Source organism: Arvicola amphibius, chromosome 4 (assembly GCF_903992535.2).
Source record: "Arvicola amphibius chromosome 4, mArvAmp1.2, whole genome shotgun sequence".
In the NCBI taxonomy this organism is placed as follows: Eukaryota; Metazoa; Chordata; class Mammalia; order Rodentia; family Cricetidae; genus Arvicola; species Arvicola amphibius.
The window spans coordinates 103736132-103748051 of NC_052050.1; the positions used below are offsets into that span (position 1 = coordinate 103736132).

The 11920-nt window shown below is 42.2% G+C and overlaps 1 protein-coding gene across 2 annotated transcripts in view; it reads right to left on the reverse strand.

Annotated features, from left to right (window-relative positions):
• LOC119811366 (zinc finger protein 709-like) overlaps nt 1-11920 on the reverse strand; it is a 139901-nt gene that overhangs the window by 9694 nt on the left and 118287 nt on the right. The window contains exon 1 of one of the 2 annotated variants that reach the window (XM_038325307.1): nt 5335-5353. The exons of the other annotated variant lie outside the window; for it this stretch is intronic. The gene's annotated coding sequence lies outside the window, so the exon portion shown is untranslated. Of the gene's footprint in view, nt 1-5334; nt 5354-11920 lie in introns of those variants that run through there. 2 annotated transcript variants of the gene reach the window in all.

The window sequence follows — 11920 nt, forward strand, 5'->3', positions numbered from 1 at the left end:
ATCAAAGCCAGCAGCCTAGGCCAAAGTAGGCCTGAGACAGCAAACTCCAAGGGAGCAGCGCAAAGCACAGGAGCACTGAGCTATCTCCAGGAACAGGAGTAGCCAACGGGGTAACTAGAACTGTGACACTGACTGAACCACGAGGAACAACCATCTGAGCTTTGGATTCACTGGCACCTAGAAGATTATTCAACAGAATCTCAGACAGCCACAACACACCTATTAGAGGAAAAGATGAATAGAAAAGGTAAGATCACATGCTACACCACAAAGAGCAACACAATACCAGTAAAACCTAAAGATCCTAAAACAGCAAGACCTGAACAATCAAATATAGATGAACCAGAAGAAAATGATCTAAAAAATAACCTCAAGAGATGTTTGAAATTCTTAAAGATAAAATGAGAAATTCCCTTAAAGAAATGGAGGAAAAAATAAACAAAAAATTGGATGATATCAGCAAATCACTTAAAGAAAACCAAGAAAAAGAAATCAAACATATAAAACAAACTATCCGGGACTTGAAAACTGAAATAGAAACAAAAAAAAAAAACCACTGATGGAGGACTTTCATTGGTTAATTAATAAAGAAACTGCCTTGGCCCCTTAAGAGGTCAGAAAATTAGGTAGGTGGAGTAGACAGAACAGAATTGTGGGAGAAAGGAAGCAGAGTTGGGCAGACGCTTCAGGAAGTCGCCATAAGCAGTCGCCATGCCTCTCCTCTCCAAGATGGACGCAGGTTAAAATCTCTCCTGGTAAGTGAGCACCTCATGGTGCTACACAGATTACTAAATATGGGTTAATTAGTCAATAAGAGGTTGAAACTAATGGGCCAGGCAGGGTTTAAAAGAATACAGTTTCCGTGTAATTATTTTGGGTAAAGCTAGCCGGGTGGAGGAACACAGCCCCGCTGCTCCATCTACAGATTGGTGCTCCAACGTGGTAATTAAATCCACTTAGAAACCTGAGAGGGTTTTAAATAAAGGAGAGAGAGAGTTTAACACAGCTTTTTGCTGTTTGCTAGGATGTGCCGTAGAGAGATTTCCTGTTTCGGCAATAGCGGCAGAGAAAAAGCTGAGTCATTTTAAAACGCAGCTTCCTGAGGCTGTGCCGCCAATGCAAACTCTGGCTTTACAGCATTTTATGGGACTGGATGTTTGTGTTCGGGATTGGAAGGAGAGTGCTCTGAGACCAGGCCAATGGCTCAGCGCTCCCCGCCTGCACCTGGAAATCAGGCTTAGGCATGGCGGATTCCTGCCGCCATACAGAGAGATGTTTTCAGACTGTGCAGTGCTCTGCGCGTCAGATTTGGATGCAACTTGGATGAAAAGAGTTTCTGTGCTGCATGCTCAGTCTCAGAATTAAACTGCTGAGTGTGGCTCCAATGTGGACTGCTATGTGCCTGGAACTGTGTGCGGCTTAGGGGCACCAAATGACTGAGGCAGGAGTGGCTCTGGCTCTGCTCCGCCATGCTGAACTGTGCTGATCTCAGGCAGGATCTATTGTAATTACCATAATAACAGCGCAGTTAAGGTTTAGACTGGGCAGGACACAGGTGGTACCATATTACCTCTCCATGGTGTGACTTAAGTTTTTAAGAAGTGCTTAGCATTTTAAGAAGTGCTCCTGGATAGTAAAAAAGTTACAGATTCACAATAGGACAGATTCAGACATAAAAGACTTTTAAATGAGTCACAATGTTGGATGAATGTACGTAGGCTTGAGAGAGAGAAGAAAAAATATAGAAAATAAAGTTAATGCCTTTAAAAAAAGGGTAAAGTCTTTAAAGAGACAGAATAAAGTGATAGAGTAAAAATAAGCCAAGTAAAAATAGAAAATTCACAGAGAGTCTGGATTATGTATTTTATTGTGTTTTCTTTGAAATTTTTGACTGTAAAGGAGCTAAGTACAGAGAGACATTTCATTATATGGGCTGCCAGGCTAGACCAGAATGGACATCTTATCGATATGACTTCAGAATTTGGATCTAAGAACATGATGCTTTGGAAAAGAGGGTCTTCTTTTGTTTTCACAGAGGATGACACCTGTGGATTGCTTCTATCCCAATATGGTATGATAGACCACGCCCTCCTGAAAAGTTGCTATGAACATCTTCAAAAAATTACTTCACTCAACTCCTGACTGAGATGAACCTAGTACACAGGTTAGACCATGAAAGACCTAAATAACAGCGCCCCCATTCAGCAGGAAGCAGTTTGGAGAGAAATAACTGTGCCTATATTCCCAAATATTGTTTATAATGTTCTTTTACATTTAAAGGGGGATATGACATAGATATGAATAATTTACATTGATATGGATTTTAAGGTCAATTTGTTATATGTATATGTATTTCTGATCTTGATTAAGCTATTTTGATTGTGTAGTTCATTTTAAAAACTGTAATGTATAATTAGGAAATATAGGTTGTTAGTGGATAATCACTGATAATAGTAAAGCTTGTAGTTATATTAGTTAGATTTTCTAGATATATAGAGATATATTTCAGCTAGATAGGCATTCTTCATATCTTTCAAAGGCTACAGAATATGGCATTTAAGATGTTTTAATAACTTAGGGCTTTTCATGACAATGAGACACGTCTGCTCCTGGCAGCACCAATCTACTTCAAGAGGAAGTTGGGCATCAAAGAGGTTCCTTATGGAGTTTGATAGCCATTTGGGCAAGAAACTGCTCTTGCCTGGACTGTTACATAAACTGGACACAAAGAACCCACAGAGAGAGGACTGCTGAACTTGCCTAAGGGTGAGATGGTGTTTTGGGGTTCCTGATTTGTAAGGGAGTCTGCGAGACATTCTGCAGGACACAGCAGAAAGTAACTGAACTGTCTTTGGAATTTCCTGCTTCATGGAAATGTCTGCTGGATACTATGGGCCTATAGGCTGAAGATGGATGCCCCAACGGTACAGAGGAACTTTGGGTGACTGTCCAGGCAACGAGTTGTCTCTGTCATTTCTAGAGTTTAAAAGTTACATATTTCTTGTTTAATTAGGTAATATTATATCCTTCTGAAGTCTTTGATGGAGATGAAGAATAAATAGATAATTATAGCTTTCCTTAGTTATGATAAAAGATAAAATAGATTTAAATATTGTAACTGTAGTTCTTACTTGATAACTGTTTTGTTATATGTAATTTTGCTATGTTCAAGTTAAAGCCTTCCTTTTTGTTTAAACAGAAAAAGGGGAAATGATGGAGGGCTTTCATTGGCTAATTAATAAAGAAACTGCCTTGGCCCTTTAAGAGGACAGAAAATTAGGTAGGTGGAGTAGACAGAACAGAATTGTGGGAGAAAGGAAGCAGAGTTAGGCAGACGCTTCAGGAAGTCACCATAAGCAGTCGCCATGCCTCTCCTCTCCAAGATGGACACAGGTTAAGATCTCTCATGGTGCTACACAGATTACTAAATATGGGTTAATTAGTCAATAAGAGGCTGAAACTAATGGGCCAGGCAGGGTTTAAAAGAATACAGTTTCCGTGTAATTATTTTGGGTAAAGCTAGCCGGGTGGCGGGACACAGCCCCACTGCTGCATCTACAGCTCCTTCTACAAACCACAAGCTAAAGGAATTACAGAAACAGAAATCATGAGAAAAATATCAGGAACCACAAAGGCAAGCATGAAGAGCAGAATATAAGAAATGGAAGAGAGAATCTCAAGCGCTGAAGATATAATAGAGGAAATAGACTCATCAGTTAAAGAAAACATTAAATCTAACAAAAGCTTAACCCAAAAATACATAAAATATGGGATGCCATGAAAAGTCCAAATACTAGAATAATAGGTATAGAAGAAGTTCAACTCAAAGGCACAGAAAATTTATTTAACAAAATCATAAAAGAAAACTTTCCCTACCTAAAAAAAGATATGCCTATGAAAATACAAGTTTACAGAACACAAAATAGACTAGATCCAAAAAAGAAGTCCTCTTGCCTCATAATAATCAAAATACTAAACATACAGAGTAAAGAAAGAATATTAAGAGCTGCAAAGGAAAAAGGCCAAGTAACATAAAAGTAGACCTATCAGAATTACACCTGACTTCTCATCGGAGATGATGAAAGTCAGAAGGTCATGCTCAAGCATTATGCAGACATTAATAGACCATGGATGCCAGCCCAGACTACTATACCCAGCAAAGCTGTCAATCACCATAGAAGTACAAAACAAGTTATTCCATGACAAATCTAGATTTCACCAATACCTAGCCACAAACCCAGCCCTACACAAAATACTAGAAGGAAAACACCAAACCAAGGAAGATGGCTACACCAACAAAAACACAGACAATTGATGACCTCATTACAGTAAATCCCGAAGAAGAAAAAATGCACAAATTAATATCACCAACAATGAAAACTAAATTAATAGGTCATTAATATCCCTTAATGTAAATGGACTCAACTAACCTATAAAAAGGCACAGGCTAACAAATTGGATACGAAAACAGAATCCATCCTCCTTCTGCATATAAGAAACGCATCTCACTCCCCCTCTCCCCCTGCCTCATCCTCCCGTCTTTGGGGCCACAAAATCCCACAGCTCACCCTGTTTGGGCTCTGGGGACTTGGAATTGAGTGCACCCAGGCTGGTGGGAGGTCCCCTCCTTCATTTGACTGCCCGGGGCAAGGTACGCCTTGGTCTGAGAGCTGCTTGGCCTGCAAGGGGACCTGACAGTCGGCCAGAGGATCCATCATTCTTTGGGGTGAGTGAGGAGTGAGTGCCTAAAACATGGCAGCTGCCCGGAGAGGGACCACATACATTCTACAACTCCCCCTGCCACCAGCACACTTCCTGCTCTTCCTGCAGGGGTTATTCTCCCCAGATACTGCCTCTCTCTCCCTGTCCCTTCCCAGCTTGCACCCAGAATCCTCCCCCCTCCCCCTGCCTCATCCTCCCGTCTTTGGGGCCACAAAATCCCACAGCTCACCCTGTTTGGGCTCTGGGGACTTGGAATTGAGTGCACCCAGGCTGGTGGGAGGTCCCCTCCTTCATTTGACTGCCCGGGGCAAGGTACGCCTTGGTCTGAGAGCTGCTTGGCCTGCAAGGGGACCTGACAGTCGGCCAGAGGATCCATCATTCTTTGGGGTGAGTGAGGAGTGAGTGCCTAAAACATGGCAGCTGCCCGGAGAGGGACCACATACATTCTACAACTCCCCCTGCCACCAGCACACTTCCTGCTCTTCCTGCAGGGGTTATTCTCCCCAGATACTGCCTCTCTCTCCCTGTCCCTTCCCAGCTTGCACCCAGAATCCTCCCCCCTCCCCCTGCCTCATCCTCCCGTCTTTGGGGCCACAAAATCCCACAGCTCACCCTGTTTGGGCTCTGGGGACCTGGAATTGAGTGCACCCAGGCCCGTGGGAGATCCCCTCCTACATTGGCCTGCCTGGGGCAAGGTAGGCCTTTGTCTGAGAGCTGCTTGGCCTGCAAGGGGACCTGACAATCTGCCAGAGGATCCATCATTCTTTGGGACACTGCAGTCCTGATGACGACTTCTGGAGATGCACTTTCATACCTCGCTGACCTCTCAACACAGTAGCACCAGTGATATTTTCTTAGTTGTTCTCAGGTGTCCTGCTCCAGTTCTAAGGCCATCCACCCAAACAGGTCAGACTCTGGCCTCCAGGCAGGTCTGAGGATTCCTGCGGAGGGGTGCGGGCTCCTTCAGATTGTGCTGCCAGGTTCGCTGTGTGGTATTCCATCCCGCCGTGCCCCCACCTTGGCCCTTTTGTCTGGGCTGCGACCCTGGGCTGCCTGGAATCCCTGATCCTGTGCACTGACATTCCATCTGAACTGGTGAGTGAATGCGGACCCTGGGGCAACCTGCCCTGGAAGAGAGCACAGACCCCCTACCCCCACTTCCCTCTGCAGGCTTGTGTCTGTTTCTCCCGTCCCTGTGTCTCCCAAGATTTCCCTAGTGTTCTCAGGTGTCCTCCTCCTGTTCTAAGGCCATCCACCCAAAGGGGTCAGACTCTGGCCTCCAGGCAGGTCTGAGGATTCCTGCGGAGGGGTGCGGGCTCCTTCAGATTGTGCTGCCAGGTTCGCTGTGTGGTATTCCACCAGTTCAGTTCCACCTGAACTGGTGTCCTGCTCCTGTTCTAAGGCCATCCACCCAGAGGAATCAGACTCTGGCCTCCAGGCAGGTCTGAGGATTCCTGCAAGGGAGTGCGGGCTTCTTCAGATTGTGACACAAGGAATAGGTCGCCCTCTGACACTGGGGAGATGCAACCAGTTTCAGTCACAGCAAAGATTGGTCTAGGACACCAAACGCCTCCGGGCTCCTTTTGAAGGAAGAGATGGGCAGGCGCCAATGCAGGAGATCCTCCAACAACATGAAAGGCAACATGACATCACCACAAGCCAGACATCCCGAAACAACAAGAATTGAACACCCTACCCCAGAAGATATAGAAGAATCCGACCCTAAACAGTACTTTATGAAAATAATAGAGGACCTTAAACAGGAGGTAATAAACTGCCATAAAGAAATGGAGATGACAAACAAAAAGGTAGACGAAATAAATAAATCTCTCAAAGATACCCAAGAAAAACAAGAAAAACAAGAAAAAGCAATCAAACAGGTAAGGGAAACAGTACAAGACCTGATAAATGAAATGGAGGTATTGAAGAAAACACAATCTGAGGGACGACTGGAAATGGAAACTCTGAGTAAACGAACAGAAACTTCAGAGACAAGTATTTCCAACCAAATACAAGAGATGGAAGAAAGAATCTTGGACTCTGAAGATACTATAGAGGAAATAAACTCACAGATTAAAGAACTAAACAAATCTAACAAATTCTTAACACAAAACATTCAGGAAATCTGGGACACCATGAAAAGACCAAACCTAAGAATAATTGGGGTAGAAGAAGGAGAAGAATTACAACTCAAAGGCCCAGAAAACATATTCAACAAAATTATAGAAGAAAACTTCCCCAACCTAAAGAAGGATATTCCTATGAAGGTACAAGAAGCCTACAGAACACCAAATAGACTGGATCAAAAGAAAGCATCCCCACGCCATATAATAATCAAAACACAAAACATACTGAATAAAGAACAGATATTAAGAGCTGCAAAGGAAAAAGGTCAAATAACATATAAAGGGAAACCTATCAGAATTACACCTGATTTCTCAATGGAAACCATGAAAGCCAGAAGAGCTTGGATAGATGTGCTACAGACACTAAGGGAACATGGATGCAAGCCTAGACTATTATACCCAGCAAAGCTTGCATTCACCATTGATGGAGAAAACAAGATATTCCAGGACAAAAACAGATTTAAACAATACGCAGCCACAAATCCAGCCTTGCAGAAAGTAATAGAAGGAAAATCACAACCCAAGGAGTCCAACAACGCCCACAATAACTCAGGCATCTAGCGACCCTTCACCAGCACAACTAGAAGAAGGGAAACACACAAACTCTACTACTAAAAATGACTGAAGTTAACAACCACTTGTCATTAATATCCCTTAATATCAATGGACTCAATTCACCTATAAAAAGGCACAGGCTAAGAGACTGGATACGAAAACAGAATCCAACATTTTGCTGTTTACAAGAAACACACCTCAACCACAAAGACAGACACCTACTCAGAATAAAGAGTTGGGAAAGGGTTTATCAAGCAAATGGCCCTAAGAAACAAGCGGGTGTGGCCATACTAATTTCCAACAAAGTTGACTTCAAACTAAAATCAATCAGAAGAGATGGAAAGGGACACTTTATACTCATAACAGGAAAAATCCATCAGAATGAAGTCTCAATCCTGAATATCTATGCCCCTAATATAAAAGCTCCCACTTATGTAAAAGAAACACTTCTAGAACTCAAGGCAGCCATCAAACCACACACACTAATAGTTGGAGACTTCAACACTCCTCTCTCACCAATGGACAGGTCAATCAGACAGAAACCTAACAGAGAATTGAAAGACTTAATGGAGGTAATGAACCAAATGGACTTAACAGACATCTATAGAACATTCCACCCAAATAGGAAAGAATATACCTTCTTCTCTGCGGCTCATGGAACCTTTTCGAAAATTGACCATATACTTGGTAACAAAGCAAACCTCCACAGTTACAAAAAAATATTAGTAACCACCTGTGTCTTATCGGATCACCATGGATTAAAATTAGAATTCAACAACAATGCTACCCCCAGAAAGCCTACAAACTCATGGAAACTGAACAGTCAACTACTGACCCACACCTGGGTCAAGGAAGAAATATAGAAAGAAATTAAAGTCTTTCTTGAATTTAATGAAAACAAAGACACAACATACTCAAACCTGTGAGACACAATGAAAGCAGTGCTAAGAGGAAAGTTCATAGCACTAAGTGCCCACTTAAAGAAAACGGAGAAAGCACTCATTGGTGACTTAACAGCACACCTGAAAGCTCTGGAAAAAAAAGAAGCAGACTCACCTAGGAGAAGTAGAAGACTGGAAATAATCAAACTGAGGGTAGAAATCAACAAAATAGAAACACAGAAAACAATCCAAAGAATCAGTGAAACAAGAAGCTGGTTCTTGGAGAAAATCAACAAGATTGACAAACCCTTAGCCAAACTAATCAAACGGCAGAGGGAGAACACGCAAATTAATAAGATCAGAAATGAAAAGGGGGACATAACCACAGACACAGAGGAAATTCAGAGAATCATTAGATCTTACTACAAAAGCCTGTATGCCACAAAATTGGAAAATGTAAAAGAAATGGACAGTTTTTTAGATAAATACCATATACCAAAGTTAAACCAGGACCAGGTAAATGCTCTAAATCGTCCTGTTAGTCGCGAAGAATTAGAAACTGTTATCAGAAACCTCCCTACCAAAAAGAGCCCAGGACCAGATGGTTTCAATGCGGAATTCTACCAGAACTTCCAAGAAGACCTAATACCTATACTCCTTAAGGTATTTCATAATATAGAAACACAAGAGTCACTGCCAAATTCCTTCTATGAAGCTACAGTTACCCTGATACCTAAACCACACAAAGACTCAACCAAGAAAGAGAATTACAGGCCAATCTCACTCATGAACATTGACGCAAAAATTCTCAATAAAATACTGGCAAACCGAATCCAAGAACACATTAGAAAAATTATCCACTATGATCAAGTAGGCTTCATCCCAGAGATGCAGGGCTGGTTCAACATACGAAAATCTATCAATGTAATCCATCATATAAATAAACTGAAGGAAAAAAACCATATGGTCATCTCATTAGATGCTGAAAAAGCATTTGACAAAATTCAGCACCCTTTTATGATAAAGGTCTTGGAGAGATTAGGGATACAAGGGTCATTCCTAAATATAATAAAAGCTATTTACAGCAAGCCGACAGCTAACATTAAATTAAATGGAGAGAAACTCAAGGCTATCCCACTAAATTCAGGAACACGACAAGGCTGTCCACTCTCTCCTTATCTCTTCAATATAGTGCTTGAAGTTCTAGCAATAGCAATAAGACAACATAAGGGAATCAAGGGGATTCAATTTGGAAAGGAAGAAGTTAAACTTTCATTATTTGCAGATGATATGATAGTATACTTAAGCGACCCCAAAAACTCCACCAAAGAACTCCTACAGCTGATAAACTCCTTCAGTAACGTGGCAGGTTACAAGATCAACTCCAAAAAATCAGTCGCCCTCCTATACACAAAGGATAAGGAAGCAGAGAGGGAAATCAGAGAAGTATCACCTTTCACAATAGCCACAAATAGCATAAGATATCTGGGAGTATCTCTAACCAAGGAAGTGAAGGATTTATTTGACAAGAACTTTAAGTCTTTGAAGAAAGAAATTGAAGAGGATACCAGAAAATGGAAGGATCTCCCCTGCTCGTGGATTGGGAGGATCAACATAGTAAAAATGGCAATTCTACCAAAAGCAATCTATAGATTCAATGCAATCCCAATCAAGGTCCCATTAAAATTCTTCACAGAGATTGAGAGGACAATAATCAACTTTATATGGAAAAACAAGAAACCCAGGATAGCCAAAAAAATCTTATACAATAAAGGTACTTCTGGAGGCATTACCATCCCTGACTTCAAACTCTATTACAAAGCTACAGTATTGAAAACAGCTTGGTATTGGCATAAAAACAGAGAAGTTGACCAATGGAATCGTATAGAAGACCCGGATCTTAAACCACAAACCTACGAACGCCTGATTTTTGATAAAGGAGCAAAAGTACACAATGGAAGAAAGAGGGCATCTTCAACAAATGGTGCTGGCATAACTGGATGTCAACCTGTAGAAGAATGAAAGTAGATCCATATCTATCACCATGCACAAAACTCAAGTCCAAATGGATTAAAGACCTCAATATTAATCTGAACACATTGAGCTTGATAGAGGAGAAAGTGGGAAGTACTCTACAACAAATGGGCACAGGGAACTGTTTCCTGCGCATAACCCCAGCTGCACAGACATTAAGGGCAACATTGAATAAATGGGACCTCCTGAAGTTGAGCAGCTTCTGTAAAGCAAAGGACATTGTCACAAAGACACAAAGGCAGCCTACTGACTGGTAAAAGATCTTTACCAACCCTGCAACTGACAAAGGTCTGATCTCTAAAATATATAAGGAACTCAAGAGACTAGACGGTAAAATGCCAATTAACCCAATTAAAAAATGGGGCGCTGAACTGAACAGAGAATTCTCAACAGAAGAAGTTCGAATGGCCAAAAGACACTTAAGGTCATGCTCAACCTCCCTAGCTATCAGGGAAATGCAAATCAAAACAACTTTGAGATATCATCTTACACCTGTCAGATTGGCTAAAATCCAAAACACCAATAATAACCTTTGCTGGAGAGGTTGTGGGGTAAGGGGTACACTCATCCATTGCTGGTGGGAATGCACACTTGTGCAACCACTTTGGAAAGCAGTGTGGCGGTTTCTCAGGAAATTCGGGATCAACCTACCCCAGGACCCAGCAATTCCACTATTGGGAATCTACCCAAGAGATGCCCAATCATACAACAAAAGCATATGCTCATCTATGTTCATAGCAGCATTATTTGTAATAGCCAGATCCTGGAAACAACCTAGATGCCCTTCAGTGGAAGAATGGATGAAGAAAATGTGGAATATATACATGCTAGAACACTACTCAGCGGTAAAAAACAATGACATCTTGAATTTTGCAGGCAAATGGATGGAAATAGAAAACACTATTCTGAGTGAGGTAACCCAGACCCAAAAAGATGAACATGGGATGTACTCACTCATAATCGGTTTCTAGCCATAATTAAAGGACATCGAGCCTATAAATTTGGGATCCTTGAGAAGATAATAAGAAGGTGAACTCCCAAAAAAAGATATAGTAATCCTCCTGGATATTGGAAGTAGACACGATCGCCAGGCAAAATTGGGAACTTGAAGGTTGGGCGAGACTGGGCCAAGGGAAGATGGGGAGAGAAAAGTGTGAAGGGGAGAATGGGGGTAGCTCGGAGGAATGGGGTGCTTGGGATATAGGAAGGGTGGATATGGGAGCAGGGAAGCATATATCTTAATTTAAGGAGCTACCTGAGGGTTGTCTAGAGACTTGACCCTAGAGAGGTTCCCAGGTTTCCAGGGAGATGCCCCCAGTTAGTTCCTTGGGCAGCTGAGGAGAGGGAGCCTGAAAAGGCCAGTTCCTATAGCCATACTGATGAATTTCTTGCATATCACCATAGAACCTCCATCTGACGATAGATGAAGAAAATGACAGAGCCCCACATTGGAGCACCGGACTGAGCTCCCAAGGTCCTGATGAGGAGCAGAAGGAGAGAGAACATGAGAAAGAAAGTCAGGACCGTGAGGGAACCTCCAGCTGGCGACAGATGGGGAAGGTGACTGAGCCCCACATTGGAGCACTGGACTGAGCTCCCAAG